Here is a 24,524-nt window from a genome sequence, read left to right as displayed (position 1 = left end):
CTACTGCAAATATGGATATGAAACTTATACAAACAGACAGGGGAACATGTGGCCTTTCAATGACACCAAGATTGCAAGATTTCGATAATTCTCAGACCTTTTATGTTCGATTATATGAAGCATTCTCTGCGCGGGATAAGGACCAGTATAGCGCAGGCGAAGCAAAAATCCCGCAAAAATATCAAACAGTCAGACAAGAACTGGCACTTCCTTTGCCGGCTATTTCCCTAACTACTCCAAATATGGGTATGAAACTTATATGAATGGATAGGAGAACATGTGGCCTTTCAGATGTCACCAGGATTGCAAGATTTAGATAATTCTTAGACCTTTTATGCTCGATTATATGAAGCATTCTCTGCGCGGGATAAGGACCAGTATAGCGGAGACGACGCCAGAATTCCGCAAAAAAAGGAGGCAGTTGGAAAGGAACTCGCACTTCCTTTGGCAGCTATTTCGCTAACTACTGCAAATATGGATATGTAACTTATACAAACAGATAGGGAAACATGTGGCCTTTCAGATGACAGCAAGATTGCAAGATTTAGATAATTCTAAAAACTTTTATGCTCAATTATATGAAGCATTCTCTGCGCGGGATAAGGACCAGTATAGCGGATACGAAGCCAGAATTCCGCAAAAAATATCAAACAGTCAGACAAGAACTGGCACTTCCTTTGGCAGATATTTCCCTAACTACTGCAAATACGGATATGAAACTTATATGAATGGATAGAAAAACATGTGGCCTATCATATGACACCAGGATTGCAAGATTTAGATAATTCTAAAAACTTTTATGCTCAATTATATGAAGCATTCTATGCGCAGGATACGGACCAGTATAGAAGAGACAAAACCAGAATTCCGCAAAAAAAAGAGGCAGTTGGAAAAGAACTTGCACTTCCTTTGGCAGCTCTTTCCCTAACTACCGCAAATATGGAAATGAAACTTATATGAATGGATAAAGGAACATGTGGCCTTTCAGATGACACCAAGATTGCAAGATTTAGATAATTCTCAGACCTTGAATGCTCGATTATATGAAGCATTCTCTACAGGGGATAAGGACCAGCATAGCACAGACGAAGCCAGAATTCTGCAAAAATATCAAACAGTCAGACAAGAACTGGCACTTCTTTTGGTAGATATTTCCCTAACCACTGCAAATATGGATATGTAACTTATACAAACAGATAGGGGAACAGGTTGCCTTTCAGATGACACCAAGATTGCAAGATATAGATAATTCTCAGACCTTTTATAATCGATTATATGAAGCATTCTCTACAGGGGATAAGGACCAGCATAGCACAGACGAAGCCAGCATTCCGGAAAAATATCAAACAGTCAGACAAGAACTGGCACTTCTTTGGTAGATATTTCCCTAACAACTGCAAATATGGATATGTAACTTATACAAACAGATAGGGGAACATGTAGCCTGTCAGATGACAGCAAGATGGGAAGATTTAGAAAATTCTCAGATCTTCTATGCTCGATTGCAGGAAGCGTTCTCTGCGCGGGATAAGACCGGTGTAGCGCAGACGAAGCCAGAATCCAGGAAAAATAGCAGGCAGTTCGACACAAACTCGCACTTCCTTTGGCAGCTATTTCCCTAACTACTGCAAATATGGATATGAAACTTATGTGAATGGATAGGGGAACATGAGGCCTTTCACATGACAGCAAGATTGCAAGATTTAGATAATTCTCAGACCTTTTATGCTCGATAATATGAAGCATTCTCTACAGGGGATAAGGACCGGTATAGAAGAGACAAAACCAGAATTCTGCAAAAAAGGAGGCAGTTGGAAAGGAACTCGCACTTCCTTTGGCAGCTATTTCGCTAACTACTGCAAATATGGATATGACACTTATATGGATGGATAGGGAAACATGTGGCCTTTCCTATCACACCACGTTTGCCAGATTTAGATAATTCTCAGACCTTTTATGCTCGATTATATGAAGCATTCTCTGCGCAGGAGAAGGACCGGTATAGCGCAGACGAAGCCAGAATTCCGCAAAAATATCAAACAGTCAGACAAGAACTGGCACTTCCTTTGGCAGATATTTCCGTAACTACTGCAAATATGGAAATGAAACTAATATGAATGGACAGAGGAACATATGGCCTTTCCGATGACACCAAGATTGCAAGATTTAGATAATTCTCAGACCTGTTATGCTCGATTATATGAAGCATTCTCTACAGGGGATAAGGACCGGCATAGCACTGACGAAGCCAGAATTCCGCAAAAATTTCAAACAGTCAGACAAGAACTGACACTTCTTTTGGAAGATATTTCCCTAACTACTACAAATATGGATATGTTACTTATACAAACAGATAGGGGAACATGTGGCCTTTCCGATGACAACAAGATCGCCAGATTTAGATAATTCTTAGCCCTTTTATGCTCGATTGTATGAAGCATTCTCTGTACAGGATAAGGACCAGTATAGCGCAGACGAAGCCAGAATTCCGCTAAAATATCAGGCAGTTCGACACAAATTTGCACTTTCTTTGGCAGATACTTCCCTAACTACTGCAAATATGGATATGAAACTTATATGAATGGATAAAGGAACATGTGGCCTTTCAGATGACAGCAAGATTGGAAGGTTTAGATAATTTTTAGACCTTTTATGCTCGATTATATGAAGCATTCTCTGCGCGGGATAAGGACCAGTATAGGGCAGACGAAGCCAGAATTCCGCAAAAAAAGGAAGCAGTTGGAAAGGAACTCGCACTTCCTTTGGCAGCTATTTCGCTAACTACTGCAAGTATGGATATGTAACTTATACAAACAGATAGGGGAACATGTGGCCTTACGGGTGACAGCAAGATTGGAAAATTTAGATAATTCTTAACCCTGTTATGCTCGATTATATGAAGCATTCTCTGCGCAGGATAAGGACCAGTATAGCGCAGACGAAGCCAGAATTCCACAAAAATATCAAACAGTCAGACAAGAACTGGCACTTCCTTTGCCAGCTATTTCCCTAACTACTCCAAATATGGAAATGAAACTTATATGAATGGATAAAGGAACATGTCGCCTTTCAGATGACAGCAAGATTGGAAGATTTAGATAATTCTTAGACCTTTTATGCTCGATTATATGAAGCATTCTCTGCGCGGGATAAGGACCACTATAGCGGAGACGACGCCAGAATTCCGCAAAAAAAGGAGGCAGTTGGAAAGGAACTCGCACTTCCTTTTGCAGCTATTTCGCTAACTACTGCAAATATGGATATGTAACTTATACACACAGATAGGGAAACATGTGGCCTTTCAGATGACAGCAAGATTGCAAGATTTAGTTAATTCTAAAAACTTTTATGCTCAATTATATGAAGCATTCTCTGCGCGGGATAAGGACCAGTATAGCGGAGACGAAGCCAGAATTCCGCAAAAAATATCAAACAGTCAGACAAGAACTGGCACTTCCTTTTGCAGATATTTCCCTAACAACTGCAAATATGGATATGTAACTTATACAAACAGATAGTGGAACATGTGGCATGTCAGATGACAGCAAGATTGGAAGATTTAGATAATTCTCAGATCTTCTATGCTCGATTGCAGGAAGCTTTTTCTGCGCGGGATAAGACCGGTGTAGCGCAGACGAGGCCAGAATTCCGCCAAAATATCAGGCAGTTCGACACAAACTCGCACTTCCTTTGGCAGCTATTTCCCTAACTACTGCAAATATGGATATGAAACTTATATGAATGGATAGGGGACATGAGGCCTTTCACATGACAGCAAGATTGCAAGATTTAGATAATTCTCACACCTTTTATGCTCGATTATATGAAGCATTCTCTGCAGGGTTTAAGGACCGGTATAGCGTAGACGAAGCCAGAATTCCACAAAAATATCAAACAGTCAGACAAGAATTTGCATTTCCTTTTAAAGATATTTCCCTAACTAATGCAAATATGGATATGAAACTTATATGAAAGGATATGAGAACTTGTGGCCTTTCAGATGACACCAAGATTGGAAAAATTAGATAATTCGTAGACCTTTTGTGCTCGATTATATGAAGATCTCTCTGCGCGGGATCAGGACCGGTATAGCGCAGACGAAACCAGAATTCCGCAAAAATATCAAACAGTCAGACAAGAACTGGCATTTCCTTTTAAAGATATTTCCCTAACTAATGCAAATATGGATATGAAACTTATATGAAAGGATATGAGAACTTGTGGCCTTTCAGATGACACCAAGATTGCAAGATCTAGATAATTCTCAGACCTTTTATGCTCGATTATATGAAGCATTCTCTGCAGCTGATAAGGACCAGGATAGCGCAGACGAAGCCAGAATTCCACAAACATATCAAACAGTCAGACAAGAACTGGCACTTCCTTTGGTAGATATTTCCCTAACTACTGCAAATATGGATATTTAACTTATACAAACAGATAGGGGAACATATGGCCTTTCAGATGACAGCAAGAATGGAAAATTAATATAAATCTTAGACCTTTTATGCTCGAACATATGAAGCATTCTCTGCGCGGGATAAGGACCGGTATAGCGCAGACGAAACCAGAATTCCGCAAAAAAAGGAGGCAGTTGGAAAAGAACTCGCACTTCCTTTGGCACATAATTCCCTAACTACTGCAAATATGGATATGAAACTTATACAAACAGATAGGGGAACATGTGGCCTTTCAGATGACACCAAGTTTGCCAGATTTAGATAATTCTCAGACCGTCTATGCTCGATAACAGGAAGCGTTCTCTGCGCGGGATAAGGACCGTTATAGCGCAGACGAAGCCAGAATTCCGCAAAAATATCAGGCAGTTCGACACAAACTTTCATTTCCTTTGGCAGCTATTTCCCTAACTACTGCAAATATGGATATGAACTTTATATGAATGGATATCCAAACATTGCAACCTTGGTGTCATTGGAAAGGCTACATGTTCCTCCTCTAGTGTAAGTTCTTTTCCAACTGCTTCCCCTTTTTGGGGGAATTCTGGCTTCGTCTGCGCCATACCAGTTCTTATCCCGCGCAGAGAATGCTTCATATAATCGAGCATAAAAGGTCTTAAAATTATATAAATCTGGAAAATCTTGGTGTCATCTGAAAAGGCATATGTTCTCCTATCTATTCATATAAGTTTCACATCCATATTTGCAGTAGTTAGGGAAATATCTGCAAAAGGAAGTGCAAGTTCTTGTCCAAATCCCCTTTTATTTTTGCAGAATTCTGGCTTCGTCTAAAACCCTTCCCTTTCAAGCCACACACAAAGTTTCAACCGCATCGGACATGTACTTTTCGAGGTATAGTGGTTCGAAGAGTTCCCCTTTAATGTCACGTGACTTGTCTCCTGTTGACGACATCATCACATGAGGTCAATATTCCTCTGACGCACCCCCTTCTCAAGATATCTGCAAGATTTGAACCCGATTAGTCTGGTACATCAGGGGATATAGGGCCTTCAAGAGTTCAATTTAATGTCACGTGACTTGTCTGCTCATGACGTCATCATCACATATGGTCAATTTTCCTCTTAAACACTCTCTATTCAAGGTATCTGCAAAATTTGAACCCAATCGGACATGTACATGATATAGGGGCCTTAAAGAGTGTATTCTGCACTGACATTGGTTTGCGAACCCCGTGTTATTTGCATAATCATAAATATACATTGCACACTTAAAACCAGAAAATCTTCGATAATATGTAACATAAGAGTAATCGATTGCACACTTCACATTTTCTGTGTACAAAATATAAGAACAAAGGTTACAGGACCACTAGAGATGACATATGTTGCCCTATCCTTAACATTTTGGCGGAAAAATGAATTTCACTTTTGATAACTGTGACTAGAAGTTAAACTGTATGATATACACTTGAAAACTACTCTGCAATTCATTGGCAACTGTCGCCACGCTGAATCTGCAAGTTAAGGGTCTGATGTTGTCATTGACTTCATCACCCGTCCTGTTTGGGGTTCAGGACTTAATACGTCCCCACGCAGATCATCGGGTGTCACGCGCCTTTTTAATCAACGCAAAAGTAGAATCCAGGCAGAATTTACAACATCTGACATGCTGATAACGCCGATAATGTCCGTTACGAAAAAAGCAATTATTTATGACGTTATCACTAAATGAGCTCAATATTGGCAAAGCACTTCCTCTCCAAGATACAAGCAAGGTTTCAACCCAGCATTAACACCGACAGACGCCTTATGTTGAAAAAACTTTACAGCTTTTACCACTTTCAAACAATAAGTCTACTTCCGGTTTAAACCGGAAGGAATGGTTATGTCATTTGACCTACACCAGACGAAATCAAGACCACATTTTATCCTGGCACTTGCTGCAAACAGAATGTTGCGGGAGGCCACGGTTGATTTTATATGGGTTTTTATACATTTAAAGGAATATTTAAGTATTCACAATTTAATAACAAATCACGTGATGACGTCATCATGACATAAATATTTTAGAATTATCTTCGTTGTATAGTTAGTGCTTGCTGTAAGTTTGACGGTGATCAATGATTACTGAGGTACGAAATTAGTTCCTCGAATACGTGTACTAAGTCAATGGGCTGAAATAAATATTTAAAAATCAATAATAAATCACATGATGACGTCATCACGACGTCATTAATTTCGACGTATTTTCGTATCAAGGTCTTTCTTGGCTGTGACTTTGAAGTTGATCTAAGCTCTCAAACTAACCCAAATGCTTGCTTGAAAACGTGTACAAAGTCAATGGGCTAAAATAAATATTGAAAAATCACGAATAAATGGCATGATAACGTCATCATGACGTCCTTTACTTACAATAATTTTTGTATCACGGTCTTTGTTGGCTGTCACTTTGATAACCATCAAACATCGGAAAGGTTTTACAATTATGCCTTGAAAACATGTACAAAGTCTAGGGCAAAATCTCATTTGCGGAAACACTGCTCCTTTAAGTTCATGTCACGTGATTTGCACTTAAACTGAACATTTCTAATGAAATATTACTTCATATTCGGACTCTTAGGCATATTTCAAATCAAATAGCACAGCGTAAAGTACCCGATTTCTCCTTCGTTCTTGTAGCAATATTGCACCGAAGTTAAAGACTACTTGTCCATTTGTGTTATGTAGAAAAACGTGTACAAAACCAAGGGGGAAAAGTTAGATATTCAAAAATGAATATAAAATAAGGTGATGAAGTCACCATGACGGCATCCCTTTGCAATAAATCTTGCATCAGGGTCTTCGTTGGCTATCACTTCGGAACGATCAAACACTGCAAAATGTGGCTCGAAAACGTGTACAAAGTCAATGGCCTAGAAACACGTGTGCAGGAAAACTGCTCCTCTAAATTCATGTCACGTGATTTTTGTCTTAACTGGAAAAAACTTATGAAATATTATTTAATATTTGCACACTCGGGTATATTTGCGATCGAACGGAAGGGAAAATTTAGTCTGATTTCTTCTTCGTTCTGGTAGTAATTCTCGGTCAAAGTTGAGGACTGCTCACGCATTATGCTGGACAATGTGTGTACAAACCCTATGTTGTGCAACAACGCCATCCATTGTTCAATATAGGACAGTTTGTTGAAAATTGAAAGCCCAGGCAAGTGCAACCGTAATTCACGGACGCGTATATTAAAATCTGGACTCGCAAAGCCCTTAATCAGCTTATAGAGTCATTGAATCCACTCGCAGCCATTTTACCGAGCCGAATACAAAGCTTTCCTGGTAATGCCCGCCTTTGTTCTTCCTGACGTCAATAGTAGGGAGGCAACCCACACCTTTGTATTCGGCTCGGTAAAATGGCCGCTGGTTGGCTTCTTTTTCATACAAAGGCATTGCAAGTCCAGGTTTTTTTTTATATACGTCCGTGCCGTAATTCTACAATAGCGCCCTCATAGCCTGATATAGAACAGTCCGAAAACTGTAGGCAATCTGTGTACAAAGTCTATGGGGAAAAATTAATTATTACAAAAATCAATAGTAGATATACTACTTAAGTTATCACTGTGAATTTCTTCTAGGACCGTCCTTGGATGATGGTCCAAAGGTCTGCCAAGTTTAAAGTCCATCAGATTTAGTAAACTGCCAAAGTCGACTGGTGGAAGGAATTGAGTTGAAAAAGAAAATAAAATCTGAAAAACAATACCTGTTTCCGCAACTTGCTAAAAAGAAAAAAAATAATCAAAAAAACAATACCTGTTTAGCTCATAAAAAGGAAAAAATATTCAGAAAAACAATATTTGTTACGGCAAAGTTGCCAAAGCAGCTAAAACAAAACTAGAGAGAAAGCTCTCAAAACAACCCAAATGCTGGCTTGAAAACGTGTACAAAGTCAAGGGGCTGAAATAAATATTGAAAAAACAAGAGTAAATCACATGACGACGTCATCATGACGTCATTTATTTACAATAATTTCTGTATCAAGGTCTTTGTTGGCTGTCACTTTGAAAACGATCAAACATCCAAAAGGGTTCAAAATTGTACCTTGGAAACGTGTACAAAGTTAATGGGCAAAAAACCCCATTTGGAAAAACACTGCTCTTTTAAGTTCGTGATTTGCGCTTAAACTGAACAATTTTTATGAAATATTACTTCATATTCAGAATCTTAGGCATATTACAAATAAAACAACAAAGCGTAAAGTACCCGATTTCTCTTTTGTTCTGATAGTAATATTGCGCCGAAGTTAAAGACTACTTGTTCACTTGTATTAAGCAGAAAAACGTGTACAAAACCTATGGGGAAAAATTAAATATTCAAAAATAAATATAAAATAAGGTGGTGAAGTCATCATGACGTCATCCCTTTTTAATAAATCTTGCATCAGGGTCTTTGTTGGCAACCACTTTGGGAACGATCAAAGACTGCAAAGTTACCAAATTTGTCGCTCAAAAACGTGTACAAAGTTAATGGGCTATAAACTTGTTTGAAGAAAACACTGCTTCTTTAAGTTCGTGTCACGTGAAATGCCCTTAAACTGAACAATTTTTATGAGATATTACTTCATATTCGGACTCTTAGGCATATTTCAAATAAAATAACAGAACGTAAAGTACCCGATTTCTCCTTTGTTCTTATAGTAATCTTGCGCCGAAGTTAAAGACTACTTTTGAATTTCTTTTGAGTAGAAAAACGTGTACAAATCCGTCTGACGTTTTCCCTTTGCAATAAATCTTGCATCAGGGTCTTTGTTGGCTATCATTTTGGGAATGATCAAACACTGCAAAGTTATCAAAATTGTGGCTCGAAAACGTGTACAAAGTCAATTGGCTAGAAACACGTGTGCAGGAAAACTGCTCCTTTAATTTCATGTCACGTGATTTGTGTCTAAACTGGACAAAACTTATGAAATATTATTTAATATTTGCACACTTGGGTATATTTGCGTTCGAACGGAAGGGAAAATTTAGTCTGATCTCTTCTTCGTTCTGGTAGTAATTCTCGGTCGAAGTTAAGGACTGCTCACACATTATGCTGGACAATGTGTGTACAAACCCTATGTTGTGCAGCAACGCCATCCATGGTTCAATTTTGGACAGTTTATTGAAAATTGAAAGCCCAGGGAGGTGTCACTGTTATTTTGCAATAGCGCCCTCAGAGCCTGATAAAGGACAGTCCGAAAACTGAGTGCAATCTGTGTACAAAGTCTATAGGGAAAAATTAATTCTTAAAAAATCAATAATAAAAAAACTACTTAAGTTATCACTGTGAATTTCTTCTGGGACCGTTCATGGATGATGGCTCAAAATTCTGCCAAGTTTGAAGTCGATCAGAGTTAGTAAACTGCCAAAGTCGACTGGTGGAAGGAATTGAGTTGAAAAAGAAAAAAAAATGAGAAAAACAATATCTGTTTCAGCAAAGTTGCCGAAACAGCTGAAAAATCATCAGAAAAGCAAGAGCTGTTCCGGCTGTTGCCGAAACAGCTAAAAACAAACCCCAAAAAAAGAACAAAAAGAATGCCTTTTTCGCAACTTGCCAAAAAGCCACAAACGAGATGAAAAAATAATCAGAAAAGAAAGAGCTGTTCCAGCTTTTGTCAAAACAGCTAAAAAAATCAGAAAAGCAATACCTGTTTCGTGAGTTGCCAATCTGTCAACTTTCAGGCTCTGTTATAGGTAGACTTGTCTCTTTTTGCCCAAAGGTTTTAGAAAGTGGTTTTGTTTTACCACTTATTTACCCATACAGTGTTATGCTCTTTAAGCTGCCCAGCAGTCCAGCGATTCACGTGTTATTCCGCATAGGGCAAAAGTATGCTTAATAATTTTGGGAAAGGACTGATTAAAAATGTAGCATATCAAACCCTTAATCAAAAGAAAACCGCTTCTGGTTATTGTCTTGAATGTCGACCTGGTCCGACAACCCCCCCCCCACACACACACACAAAACAGTCGAAAGGCTAACCCGTTCCTTTGGAGCGCCGGGCGGCATTATTTCCGCCCTGCATTGTATGTACATGTATTTCGAATTGGTTTTTTTTTGGGGGGGGCATTTACTGTCGGACAGCGAGTGAGACTCAACTTGCAAAAACGCACAGTTGCACTCGATGTTCCTCTCTACGAGTACCTAAGGAGCCCCTAGCGGGACAGACACAATGAAGATTTTTTTAATTCCGTTCCCTCGAATTATCGTTTTGTTCCCTCAAAATCATATCGTTCCCACGAAATAATAAAATAATAAGTACCACTCTATGCTGCCCATCGTTTGCTCATATGCATGCAGTCCGTGTCAAGAAAGCCGACCAAAAACAAAATTCCGGTATCGGTTTCGCTTCAGGAGGCATTCAATATTGCAACCTGAAAAAGGTATAATTAGCTAGAATCCCCAGAATTTCGGACGTAACTTTGATGATTTTTTGGTAGATAAGGTCTCGTATAGCATCTTTTCTACGACTGACTGTAGTTTGACGTCATGGTGTGTGTTGCAGTCAAGATGTAAACTACGGCTGCATCCGAATCTCTTGTGAAGAGCTAGGTATAGGTCTTCGCTCCATTGGAAATGCGTGGAGATGCGTAGACAATAGACCCAGCCGTAGCTCTGGAAGCCCAAGCCTCAGACGGTCGCGTTTGTCCAGGCTTTGGGGGTAGGAAATACATGGTTTTTTAGATTGATGCAAATTGACTCGCATACAGTTTTGGGAGATGCTTTTTTTCTCTTTGCAATAGTGGTCATTCTTTAGACTTACATTACGAAAAAAAAATAATAATTGCATTATCTTCAGATCTTCGTCGTGCTTGTGCACACTGAGAGGACCTATTTCAAGCGCGCCAATCACCAGCGCTGTTTTATCCCCTGCTTGGTACCCTGCTCAATCTGTGCGCAAGTTGATCGACGACCAGTTTTCCACGGTGGCGCAAGCATTAGCATTACAATGCCTACGCACAAGAACGCATGTGTGGCCAAGTTGGCGGGTTCGTTCAAATGTGACTTCACAGGAGGTGAATTTAAAGGTGAGAACTGAGACTGGCTTACCATCCAGCAATTGAAAATAAATGGAGAAAAGACGGCAAAGATGATAACGAGATTTCTGTATTACAAACTCCACAAGTTTGGGCTTGGCTTTGTTGATTTTACACTGCTTTTGCTGTGGTAAAGTGCACCCTGCATTTAAACATGGCGGCCCCACAGTGACTGTTAGGCATGCAGGCTGGGATTTTAAAGAGGTTCCTTTGGTTTCTTAACTTTGAAGCAGTAATGGAGAGACGAAGAACACTCCTGTGAGATTGTTGCACATCTGAGATGTATTTTGACACTTTATTGTACTCAGCAGGTCTGGAAACAGCTCACGCTATATAAACACTGTAGGCCTAGCCTACTTCTGATAACAGCCCAACAGTAAATGTTAATAAAATGAAAAAATAGGCCTAGGGAGTAATAGGGGCCTATGTGTTGTAAATCTGAAACATGACTTTTGTCCAACAAATTTTTCAACCAATGAAAATCTCCAGCCTGTATGTGGGGCCAAAGTTACTAATTTGATAGTCAATGAGTAGTCTAAACAAACTGGAGGATAGTATGATTTGATGTGGTAAATGAAGAGAAAACATTACTTTACACCCCACGAGAATTTGTCAGGAAGTCAAAGTCTTTAAAACTAACTAGACCTATCCACTGAGGTTCAGAATTATATAAATACATTATACAATCTGTAATTTCTACATATTTCACTGAACCTGGTAAAAATTGGGTAGAAAGTAGGCCTCATACTTTAAGTCTGTGTTGCATGGAGCCATGCATGGAGATCTCTACTGATTGCATGATGAAAATCTTAAAATTGGAGGTTGTGCTAATCATTTCTGAAAACAATTTGATTATTTTCAAAGATTTTTCTATGCCCAAATGATTTTGGTTATTACCGTAAAAATCTTTCTGTACTGAAAATACAATGGGTAGAGGTCTAGTTTCCAAGATAACTGTCCTCTTTGCTTAGTTCATCTGTCTATGTGCTGTCGGTATGTTTGTCAATCTATCTGTTATTCTTCTGTCTGTTAATTCCGTTGTCTCTCCCCCTCTCTCTCAGTCATTCTCATTCAGATACGAAGGTTATTGTGGCAGCACTTACCATGTACATGTATGTTTCCTTCCACAACTTAGTTTTACTTAGCGTTGAACTAAACGTCATCCTGATGGTCATTAGCTTGCAAAAGTTATTAAAGCCAGATTCAAGAACTTAAAAATCGGTATAGAAGAGACGAAACCAGAATTCAGCAAAAAAAAAGGAGGCAGTTGGAAAAGAACTCGCACTTCCTTTGGCAGCTATTTCCCTAACTACTGCAAATATGGATATGAAACTTATATGAATGGATAAGGGAACATGAGGCCTTTCAGATGACACCAAGTTTGCCAGATTTAGATAATTCTCAGACCTTATATGCTCGATTACAGGAAGCGTTCTCTGCGCGGGATAAGGACCGGTATAGCGCAGACGAAGCTAGAATTCCGCAAAAATATCAGGCAGTTCGACACAAACTTTCATTTCCTTTAGCAGATATTTCCCTAACTACTCCAAATATGGATATGAAACTTATATGAATTGATAGGGGATTATGTGCCCTTTCAGATGACACCAAGATTGGAAGATTTAGATAATTCTCAGACCTTTTATGCTCGATTATATGAAGCATTCTCTTCGCAGGATAAGGACCAGTATAGCGCAGACGAAGCCAGAATTCCGCAAAAATATCAAACAGTCAGACAAGAAATGGCACTTCCTTTGGCAGACGATTCCCTAACTACTGCAAATATGGATATGCAACTTATACAAACAGATAGGGGAAAATGTGGCCTTTCAGATGACAGCAAGATTGGAAGATTTAGATAATTCTTAGACCTTTATGCTAAAATAAATGAAACATTTTCTGCGCGGGATAAGGACCGGTATAGCGCAGACGAATCCAGAATTCCGCTAAAAAAATGAGGCAGTTGGAAAAGAACTCGCACTTCCTTTGGCAGCTATTTTCCTAACTACTGCAAATACGGATATGAAACTTATATGAATGGATAAGGGAACATGAGGCCTTTCAGATGACACCAAGTTTGCCAGATTTAGATAATTCTCAGACCTTATATGCTCGAATATATCAAGCATTGTCTGCGCAGGATAAGGACCGGTATAGCGTAGACGAAACCAGAACTCCGCAAAAAAGGAGGTAGTTGGAAAAGAACTCGCAGTTTCTTTGGCAGCTATTGCACTAACTACTGCAAATTTGGATATGAAACTTATATGAATGGCTTGGGGAAAATGTGGCCTTTCAGATGACACCAAATATGCCAGATTTAGATAATTCTCTGACCTTTTATGCTCGATTACAGGAAGCGTTCTCTGCGCGGGATAAGGACCGGTATAGCGCAGACGAAGCCAGAATTCCGCAAAAATATCAAACAGTCAGACAAGAACTTGCACTTTCTTTGGCAGATATTTCCCTAACTACTGCAAATATGGATATGAAACTTATACAAATGGACAGGGAAACATGTGGCCTTTCAGATGACACCAAGATTGCCAGGTTTAGATAATTCTCGGACCTTTTATGCTCGATTATAGGAAGCGTTCTCTGCGCTGGATAAGGACTGGTACAGCGTAGACTAAGCCAGAATTCCGCAAAAATATCAAATAGTCATCAAGAACTGGCACTTCCTTTGGCAGATATTTCCCTGACTACTGCAAATATTGATATGAATTTTATATGGATAGATAGAGGAACATGTGGCCTTACAGGTGATACCAAGTTTGCCAGATTTAGATAATTCTCAAACCTTTTATGCTCGATTACAGGAAGCGTTCTCTGCGCGGGATAAGGACTGGTACAGCGTAGACGAAGCCAGAATTCCGCAAAAACATCAAAAAGTCAGACAAGAACTGGCACTTCCTTTGGCAGATATTTCCCTAACTACTGCAAAAATGGATATGTAACTTATCCAAACAGATAGGGGAAAATGTGGCCTTACGGATGACTGCAAGTCTAGAAAATTTAGATTATTCTTAGACCTTTTATATTCGAATATATCAAGCATTCTCTGCGCGGGATAAAAACCAGTATAGTGTAGACGAAACCAGAACTCCGCAAAAAAAGGAGGTAGTCAGAAAAGAACTCGCAGTTTCATTGGCGGCTATTTCCCTAACTACTGCAAATTTGGATATGAAACAAATACAAATAGATAGGGGAACATGTGGTCATTAAGATGACACCAAGATTGGAAGATTTAGATAATTCTCAGACCTTTTATGCTCGTTTATAAGAAGCATTCTCTGCGCGGGATAAGGACCAGTATAGCGCAGACAAAGCCAGAATTCCGCAAAAATATCAAATAGTCAGACAAGAACTGGCACTTCCGTTGGCAGATATTTCCCTGACTACTGCAAATATTGATACGAAACCTATACAAACAGATAGGAGAACATATGCTCGATTATATAAAACATTCTCTGCGTGGGATAAGGACAAGTATAGCGCACAAGAAGCCAGAAGTCCGCAAAAATATCAGGCAGTTCGACACAAACTCGCACTGCTTTTGGCACCTATTTCCCTAACTCCTGCAAATATGGATATGAAACTTATATGAACGGATGCAGGAACAAGTGGCCTTTTACATGACAGCAAGATTGGAAGATTTAGATATTTCTCAGACCTTTTATGCTCCACTATATAAAGTATTCTCTGCGCAGGATCAGGACCAGTATAGCGCAGACGAAGCCAGAATTCCGCAATAGAAGGAGGCAGTTGAAAAAGAACTGGCACTCCCTTTGGCAGATATTTCTCTAACTACTGCAACTATGGATATGTAACTTATACAAACAGATAGGGGAACATGTGGCCTTGGAGATGACAGCAAGATTGGAAATTTTAGATAATTCTTAGGCCTTTTATGCTCGATTATATTAAGCATTTTCTGCGTGGGATAAGGACAAGTATAGCGCACACGAAGCCAGAATTCCGCAAAAATATCAAACAGTCAGACAAGAACTGACACTTGCTTTAGCAGCTGTTTCCCTAACTACTGCTAATATGGATATGAAACTTATATGAATGGATAGAGGAACATGTGGCCTATCAGATGACACGAAAACTGTAAGATTTAGATAATTCTCAGACGTTTTATGCTGGATTATATGAAGCATTCTCTGCGCAGTATAAGGACAGGTATAGCGCAGACGATACCAGAACTCCGCAAAAAAGGAGGTAGTTGGAAAAGAACTCGCAGTTTCTTTCGCAGCTATTTCCCTAACTACTGCAAATATGGATATGAAACTTATATAAATAGATAGGGGAACATGTGGCCTTTCATATGACACCAATATTGCCAGATTTAGATAATTCGGAGACATTTTATTCTGGATTATATGAAGCATTCTCTGCACGGGATAAGGACTGGTGTAGCGCAGACGAAGCCAGAATTCCACAAAAATATCAGGCAGTCAGAAAAGAACTTGCATTTCCTTTAGCAGATAGTTCCCTAACTACTGCAAATATGGATATGAAACTTATATAAATAGATAGGGGAAAATATGGACTTTCACATGACACCACAATTGCCATATTTAGATAATTCTTAGACCTTTTATGTTCGAATATATGAAGCATTCTCTGCGCGGGATAAGGACCGGTATAGCGCAGACGAAGCCAGAATTCCGCAGAAAAAAGGAGGCAGTTGGAACCGAACTCGCACTTTCTTTGGCAGATATTTCCCTAACTACTGGAAATATGGATATGAAACTGATACAAATAGATAGGGGAACATGTGGCCTTTCAGATGACAGCAAGATTGGAAGACTTAGATAATTCTGAGACCTTTAATGCTCGAATATATGAAGCATTCTCTGCGTGGGATAAGGACTGGTATAGCGCAGACAAAGCCAGAATTTTGCAAAAATATCAAACAGTCAGACATAAACTGGCACTTCCTTTGGCAGCAATTTCCCTAACTACTGCAAATATGGATATGGAATTTATACAAATAGATAGGGGAACATGTGGCCTTTCAGATGACACCAAGATTGCCAGATTTAGATAATTCTTAGACCTTTTATGTTTGAATATATGAAGTATTCTCTGCGCGGGATCAGGACCGGTATAGTGCAGACGAAGCCAGAATTCCGCAAAAAAAGGAGGCAGTTGGAAACGAACTCGCCCTTCCTTTTACAGATATTTTCCTAACTACTGCAAATATGGAAACCAAACTTATATGAATCGATAGAGGATGATGTGCCCTTTCAGGTGACACAAAGATGGCCAGATGTGGATAATTCTTAGACCTTTTATGCCCGAATACATGAAGCATTCACTGTGCGAGTACAGGACCCGGTATAGCGCAAAGTCAGAATTACGCAAAAATATCAAGCAGTCAGACAAGAACTGGCACTTCCTTTTGCAGATATTTCCCTAACTACTGCAAATATGGAAATCAAACTTATACGAATGGATAGACGAACATGTGGCCTTTCAGATGACAACAAGATTGCAAGATTTAGATAATTCTCAGACCTTTTATGCTCAATTATATGAAGCACTCTCTGCGCAGGATAAGGACCAGTATAGAGCAGACGAAGCCAGAATTCCGCAAAAACACCAGGCAGTCAGAAAAGAACTTGCATTTCCTTTGGCAGATATTTCCCTAACTACTGCAAATATGGATATGAAACTTATATAAATAGATAGGGGAACATGTGGCCTCTCAGATAACACCAAGATTGCCAGATTTAGATAATTCTTAGACCTTTTATGTTCGAATATATGAAGCTTTCTCTGCGCAGGATGAGGACCAGTATAGCGCAGACGAAGCCAGAATTCCGTAAAAAAAAGAGGCAGTTGGAAACGAACTCGCACTTCCTTTTGCAACTATTCGCCTAACTACTGCAAATATGGATATGAAACTTATATGATTGGATAGAGGAATATGTGGCCTATCAGATGACACCAAGATTGGAAGATTTAGATAATTCTTAGACCTTTTATGCTCGAATACATGAAGCATGCACTGTGCGAGAACAGGACCCGGTATGGCGCAAAGTCAGATATACGCAAAAAATATCTAGCATCCAGAAATGTACTGGCACTTCCTTTTGCAGATATTTCCCTAACTACTGCAAATATGGAAATATAAAGTGAACAAGTAGTCTTTAACTTCGGCACAAGATTACTATAAGAACGAAGGAGAAATCGGGTACTTTACGCTGTGTTATTTCATTTGAAATATGCCTAAGAGTCCGAATATGAAGTAATATTTCGTAAAAATTGTTTACTTTTAGCGCAAATTACGTGATATCAACTTAAAGAAGCAGTGTTTCTGCAAACGAGTTTATAGCCCATTGGCTTTGTACACGTTTTTGAGCGACAAATTTGGTGACCTTGCAATGTTTGATCGATGGCAAAATAATACCTAACAAAGACCCCGATGCAAGATTTATTGCAAAGGAATGACGTCATGATGACATCATAACCTTTTTTTATATTCATTTTTTAATATCTAACTTTTCCCCCTTGGTTTTGTAGACGTTTTTCTACTTAACAAAAGTGAACAAGTAGTCTTTAACTTCAGCGCAAGATTACTATAAGAACGAAGGAGAAATCGGGTACTTTACGCTCTGTTATTTTATTTGAAATATGCCTAAGTGTCCGAATATGAAGTAATATTTCGTTGAAAGTGTTCAGTTTAAGTGCAAATCACGTGACATGAACTTAAAGGAGCAGTGTTTCCGTAAATGAGTTTTTTGCCCTGGACTTTGTACACGTTTTCAAGGCACAATTTTAAAACCTTTCCGATGTTTGATGGTTATCAAAGTGACAGCCAACAAAGACCGTGATACAAGAATTATTGTAAGTAAAGGACGTCATGATGATGTTATGTCATTTATAATTGAATTTTAAATATTTATTTCAGCCCATTGACTTAGTACACGTATTCGAGGCACTAATTTCGTACCTTAGTAATTATTGATCACCGTCAAACATACAGCAAGCACTAACTATACAACGAAGATAATTCTAAAATATTTATGTCATAATGACGTCATCACGTGATTTGTTATTAAATTGTGAATACTTAAATATTCCTTTAAATGTATAAAAACCAATATAAAATCAACCGTGGCCTCCCGCAACATTCTGTTTGCAGCAAGTGCCAGCAAGTGCCAGATGGTCTTGATTTCGTCTGGTGTAGGTCAAATGACATAACCATTCCTTCCGGTTCAAACCGGAAGTAGGCTTATTGTTTGAAATTGGTAAAAGCCGTATAGGTTTTTTCAACATAATGCGTCTGTCGGTGTTAGTACTGGGTTTGAAACCTTGCTTGTATCTTGGAGAGGAAGTGCTTTGCCAATATTGAGCTCATTTCGTGATAACGCCATAATAATTGCTTTTTTTCGTAACGGACATTATCGGCGTTATCAACATGTCAGATGTTGTGATTTCTGCCAGGATTCTACTTTTGCGTTGATTAAAAAGGCGCTCGACACCCGATGATCTGCGTGGGGACGTATTAAGTTCTGAACCCCAAACAGGACGGGTGATGAAGTCAATGACAACATCAGAACCTTAACTTGCAGATTCAGCGCAGCGACAGTAGCCAAAGAATGGCAGAGTAGTTTTCAGGTCTATATCATACAGTTCAACTTCTAGTCACAGTTATCAAAAGTGAAATTCATTTTTGCGCCAAAATGCTCTGGATAGTGCAACAGATGTCATCTCTAGTGGTCCTGCAATCTTTGTTCTTATATTTTGTACACAGAAAATGCGAAATGTGCAATCGATAAATCTTATGTTAGATATTATCAAAGATTTTCTGGTTTTTAGTGTGCAATGCATATTTATGATTAGGCAAATAACGCGGGGTTCGCAGACCAATGTCAGTGGAGAATACACTCTTTAAGGCCCTACATCTTCTAAAGTACATGTCCGATTGGGTTCAAATTTTGCAGATACCTTAAATAGAAGAGTGCTGAAGAGGAAAATTGACCTTATGTGATGATGACGTCATGAGCAGACAAGTCACGTGACATTAAATTGAACTCTTGAAGGCCCTATATCTCCTGATGTAAGAGACTAATCGGGTTCAAATCTTGCAGATATCTTGAGAAGGGGGTGCTTCAGAGGAATATTGACCTCATGTGATGATGTGGTCACCAGGAAACAAGTCACGTGACATTAAAGGGGAACTCTTCAAACCACTATACCTCGAAAAGTACATGTCCGATGCGGTTGAAACTTTGTGTGTAGCTTGAAAGGGAAGGGTTTTAGACGAAGCCAGAATTCTGCAAAAACAAGAGGCAGTTGGACAAGAACTCACACTTCCTTTTGCAGATATATCCCTAACTACTGCAAATATGGGAGTGAAACATATATAAATATAGGAGAACATGTGCCTTTTCAGATGACACCAAGATTGGAAGATTTATATAATTTTAAGACGTTTTATGCTCGAATATATGAAACATTCTCTGCGCGGGGTAAGGACAGGTATAGCGCAGACGAAGCCGGAATTCTGCAAAAATAGGAGGTAGTTGGAAAAGAACTTGCACTTCCTTTGGAAAATATTTCACTAACTACTGCAAATATGAATATGAATCTTATATGAATAGATAGGGAATATGCACCCTTTTCCGAAGACACCACGATTACCAGATTTAGATAATTTTTAGACCCCTGCTCGAACATATGAAGCATTCTCTGCGCGGGTCAAGAACTGGTATAGCGCAGACGAAGCCAGAATTCTCAAGCGGTTGGAAAAGAACTTGCACGTCCTTTGGCAGTTTTTTCCCTTATTACTGCAAAATGGAAATGAAACTTATATGAATGGATAGAGGAACATGTGGCCTTTCAGATGACACCAAGATTTAGATAATTCTTAGACATTTTATGCTCGAATACACGAAGCATTCACTGTGCCAGTACAGGACCCGGTATACCGCAAAGTCAGAATTACTCAAAAATATCAAGCAGTCCAACAGGAACTGGTGCTTCCTTTTGCAGATATTTCCCTAACTACTGCAAATATTGAAATCAAACTTATATGAATGGATAGACGAACATGTAGCCTTTCAGATGACAACAAGATTGCCAGATTCAGATAATTCTCAGACCTGTTATGCTCGATTATATGAAGCATTCTCTGCACGGAATAAGGACAGGTATAGCGTAGACGGAGCCACAATTCCGCAAAAATAGATGGCAGTTGCAAAAGAACTCGCACTTCCTTTTGCAGGATTTCCCTAACTAGTGGAAAGATGCGTGTGAAACTTGTATGAATGGATAGCAGAACATGTGGCCTTTCATATGACAGCAAGATTGCCAGATTTATATAATTCTTACACCTTTTATGTTCAAATATATGAAGCCATCTCTGTCCAAGTACAGGACCCGTGTAGCACATAGTTAGAAATACCCCCCCCCAAATATCAAGCAGTCAGACAAGAACTGGTACTTCCATTGGCAGATATTTCCCTAACTACTGCAAATATGGAAATCAAAATTATATGATTCAATAGGGGAATATGTGGCCTTTCAGATGACAGCAAGATTGCCAGATTTAGATAATTCTTAGACCTTTTGTGCTCGAGTATATGAATCATTTTCTGCGTGGGATGAGGACCGGTATAGCGCAGACGAAGCCAGAATTCTGCAAAAAAAGGAGGCAGTTGGAAAAGAACTCGCACTTCCTTTGGCAGCTAGTTCCCTAACTACTGCAAATATGGATATGAAACTTATATGAATGGATAGGGGAAAATTTTACCTTTGAGATGACATCAAGATTGCCAGATTTAAATAATTGTCAGTCCTTTTATGCTCTATTATATGAAGTATTCTCTGCGGGAGATAAGGACTGGTATAGCGCAGGCGAAGCCAGAATTCCGAAAAAATAGCACGCAGTTGGACAAGAACTTGCATTTCCTTTAGCAGATATTTCCCTAACTACTGCAAATATGGAAATTAAACTGATATGAATGGATAAAGGAACATGTGGCCTTTCAGATGATACCAAGATTGCAAGATGTAGATATTTTTAAGACCTTTAATGCTGGAAAATATGAAGCATTCTCTTTGCAAGAACAGCACCCGGCGTAGCCAAAAGTCAGAATTTTGCAAACAAATATAAAGCAGTCCAGATCTAGCGAGAGATGTACGTATACATTCTCATGCTGACTTTTGTCCCCATATTGATGGTAATTTATGGAGTCTTGCAGGTATCTTCATTCTCATCCTTATAAATTTCGGACCCCATAATGTTTAGGTTAAGGGTAGGGCATCAAAAAGACACCGTATCTTTCTAACTCAATCGCAAAATTTCTAAATACCTGTACTATTCGAGTCTTGAACTATTGACGAATTGATTTCTTGGAAAAATTTAGATTTGTTGAGCTTTAGTTATGTTGAAATTCTTAGGGGGAATATATCAAAATGCAGTAAATGGGACGGGGGGAAATATGTACAACTTTGTTTTTCAAGCTAGGGCTATAAAAGGCTATAATACCCCCGCAATTTGTGTCTTGGAATACTGAGGACTGATTTCTTGAAAACTTTAGATTTGTGGAGCTTCAGTTATGTTGGAATTCATAGAGGAATACAGCGTATTTCAGCAAATGAGAAAGGGAGAAATATGTACGATTTTTTTAAAATTAAGGGTAGGTCTATAAAAAGACTCCATATCTGTCTAACTAAATCACCTTATTTCAAAATACTTGTACGATTTAAGTTTTAGATATTTTGGGAGCTGCAGTTATGTTGGAATTCTAGGAAATGTCGCTATGCAGCAATTGAGATATGAAATCGTACATATGAAATATGTACGATTTTCTTTTTAAAGTGAAGGGTCGGACTACAAAAAGACTCAATATCTGTCTAACTAAATCGCCAAATTTCTAAATCCTGCACGATTCTAGTCTTGGACATTTGCGGAATTTCTGTCTTGAAAAAATTAGAATTTTGGAGCTTTAGTTATGTTGGAATTCATTGGGGAAAGCCTCTTAATGCACCGAATGTGGTAGGGTCAAAAAAATATGTGCAAATTCCCAAAGTTGAGGGTAGGGCTTCAAAAAGACTCTATAGTAAATAGCTAAATTTCTAAATACCTGCACGATTTCAGTCTTGGACTATTCAGGACATGATTTCTTGAATTTTCTAGAGTTTTTGAGCTTAAGTTATATGTTGCAATTCAGACAAGAAAACATTAGAATAAAGAAAATGCGGTAGGGTCAAATATGTACGAATTTTAATAAATAAAAGTCTAACTGAATAGCCAGATTTCTAAATATCAGCACAGTTTGAGTCTTGGAATATTGAGGAATGGATTTCTTCAAAAATTTAGATTTGGAGCTTTAGTTAGGTTCGAACTCAGACGGAAAAACATCGGAAAGAAAGGAATGAAACAGGCTGAAATATATACGAATTTCTAAAGTTAAGGCAGAGGAAACAAAAGACTCAGTATCTGTCTAAATAAATAGCTAAATGTGTAAATACCTGCACTATTTGAGACTATTCAGGTTGTGATTCCTTGAAAAGGTTAGATTTTTGGAGCTTTACTTATAAATATTCAGACGGAAATACATCGGAATGCAGCGAATGCGGTAGGTTAATATATGTACGAATTTCCAAAGTTAAAAAAGAAGGGCCAAGAAAATACTCAATACCCGTGTAACTAGACAGCCAAATTTCTAACTATCTCTATATAAACTTGACTCTTGGACTATTGAGGAATTGATTTATTCAAAAAGTTTGATCCATGCACCTTTAGTTATGTTGGAATTCAGACTGGAATAAACATGGGTGTGCAGCAAATGAGATAGGTGAACAAATTTCAGAATTAAAGGGTCATATAGCAAAATGACAAAATATCGAAATACTTAAATCACTAAATTCAGAAATAACTGCAAGATTTGAAACTTGGACTACTTACGATTTTAGATCTTGAAATAGTTAGATGTTAGGAGCTTTAAATATGTGCAATTGAGAAGGATTTCAATGCAGCAAATAAGATGAGTGGAATATGTACAAAGTTGAGAATATAAGGGTAGAGCAGCAAAAAAAAAACAGTAAGCAGTCTGAGAAAAATTCGTCCTGTTTCTCTCATATTTCTCTAAACACACCAAGGATGGATATGAAACGTATCAATTATTAGAACATGCGCCCTTTCGGATAGTGGTAGGATTGCTAGATTTGGACAATCTTCATACCTGTTATGTTCGAATACATAGAACCATCTTTGTGCGGGAAGAGGACTGCTAAAATGTGGAAAAAGGGGAAAAGTCACGAATCTGGCAAGCAGTTACAGATCCCTTGCCTTCTTTTTTCTTGTATTTCCCCAATAACTAGAAATATAAAACCTAGGTCATCTGATGAAAGAAAGTGTGCCCTTTCATATGTCGCTGAGACTGTTAGATTTGAAGCACTTTTAGACCTGTAATGCCCGGGTATAGGGAGCCATCTTTACTGGGGAAGATGGAGGACCGGTAAAATGTGGCAAAGGGAAATTGAACAAAAGTAGCAAGCATCAGGACCCTAATGCACAAATGTTGAGCCATGTGCGCAGGAAGAGGATCAGTAGAGTGTGCACAAAGGGAGAATTGCACAGAAATAACAAGCAGTGAGACATGAACTCTTGCCTTCTTCGATGGGTATTTCCCTAATAATAACAAATTTGGATCTGAAACTTCGACTAATGGACAGAGGAATATGTACTATATGTACTATTTCAGATAATTGAGCCATTCTCTGCTCAGGAAGAGGCAATGGTCCAGCCAGTGGACGCAAGGGTGGGGGGGCATGCCCCTGCCGCAATTTTGTTCACTAAAAATACTTTGTAGGTGTGTGAGAAAGAGAGTAATGGGTATATCAGCACCAATACCCTAAGAAAACAATACCACGACATAAAAACAAGGATGTCACGACCGTCACGCTTCTGAAAGTTCTTCTTCCCCAAAATCATGCTGAATAAGCCGGAAAATGTATTCAGTTTGCCCCCCCACGCCAAAGCTGGATTTGCTGCTGGGAAGACCAGTAATGTGCAAACAAAGGACA

At 38.8% G+C, this 24,524-nt stretch overlaps 1 long non-coding RNA gene across 8 annotated transcripts in view; it reads right to left on the bottom strand.

The window, feature by feature from the left end:
* LOC147799534 (uncharacterized) overlaps positions 1 to 24,524 on the bottom strand; it is a 386,127-nt gene that overhangs the window by 353,139 nt on the left and 8,464 nt on the right. The window lies entirely within an intron of this gene.

Source organism: Acanthaster planci, linkage group LG03 (assembly GCF_054643075.1).
Source record: "Acanthaster planci isolate LZ-2023a linkage group LG03, COTS_SCS, whole genome shotgun sequence".
Classification (NCBI taxonomy): Eukaryota; Metazoa; Echinodermata; class Asteroidea; order Valvatida; family Acanthasteridae; genus Acanthaster; species Acanthaster planci.
The sequence above is the reverse complement of the archived record's forward strand: the minus strand, read 5'-3'. Positions and strand labels throughout refer to the sequence as shown.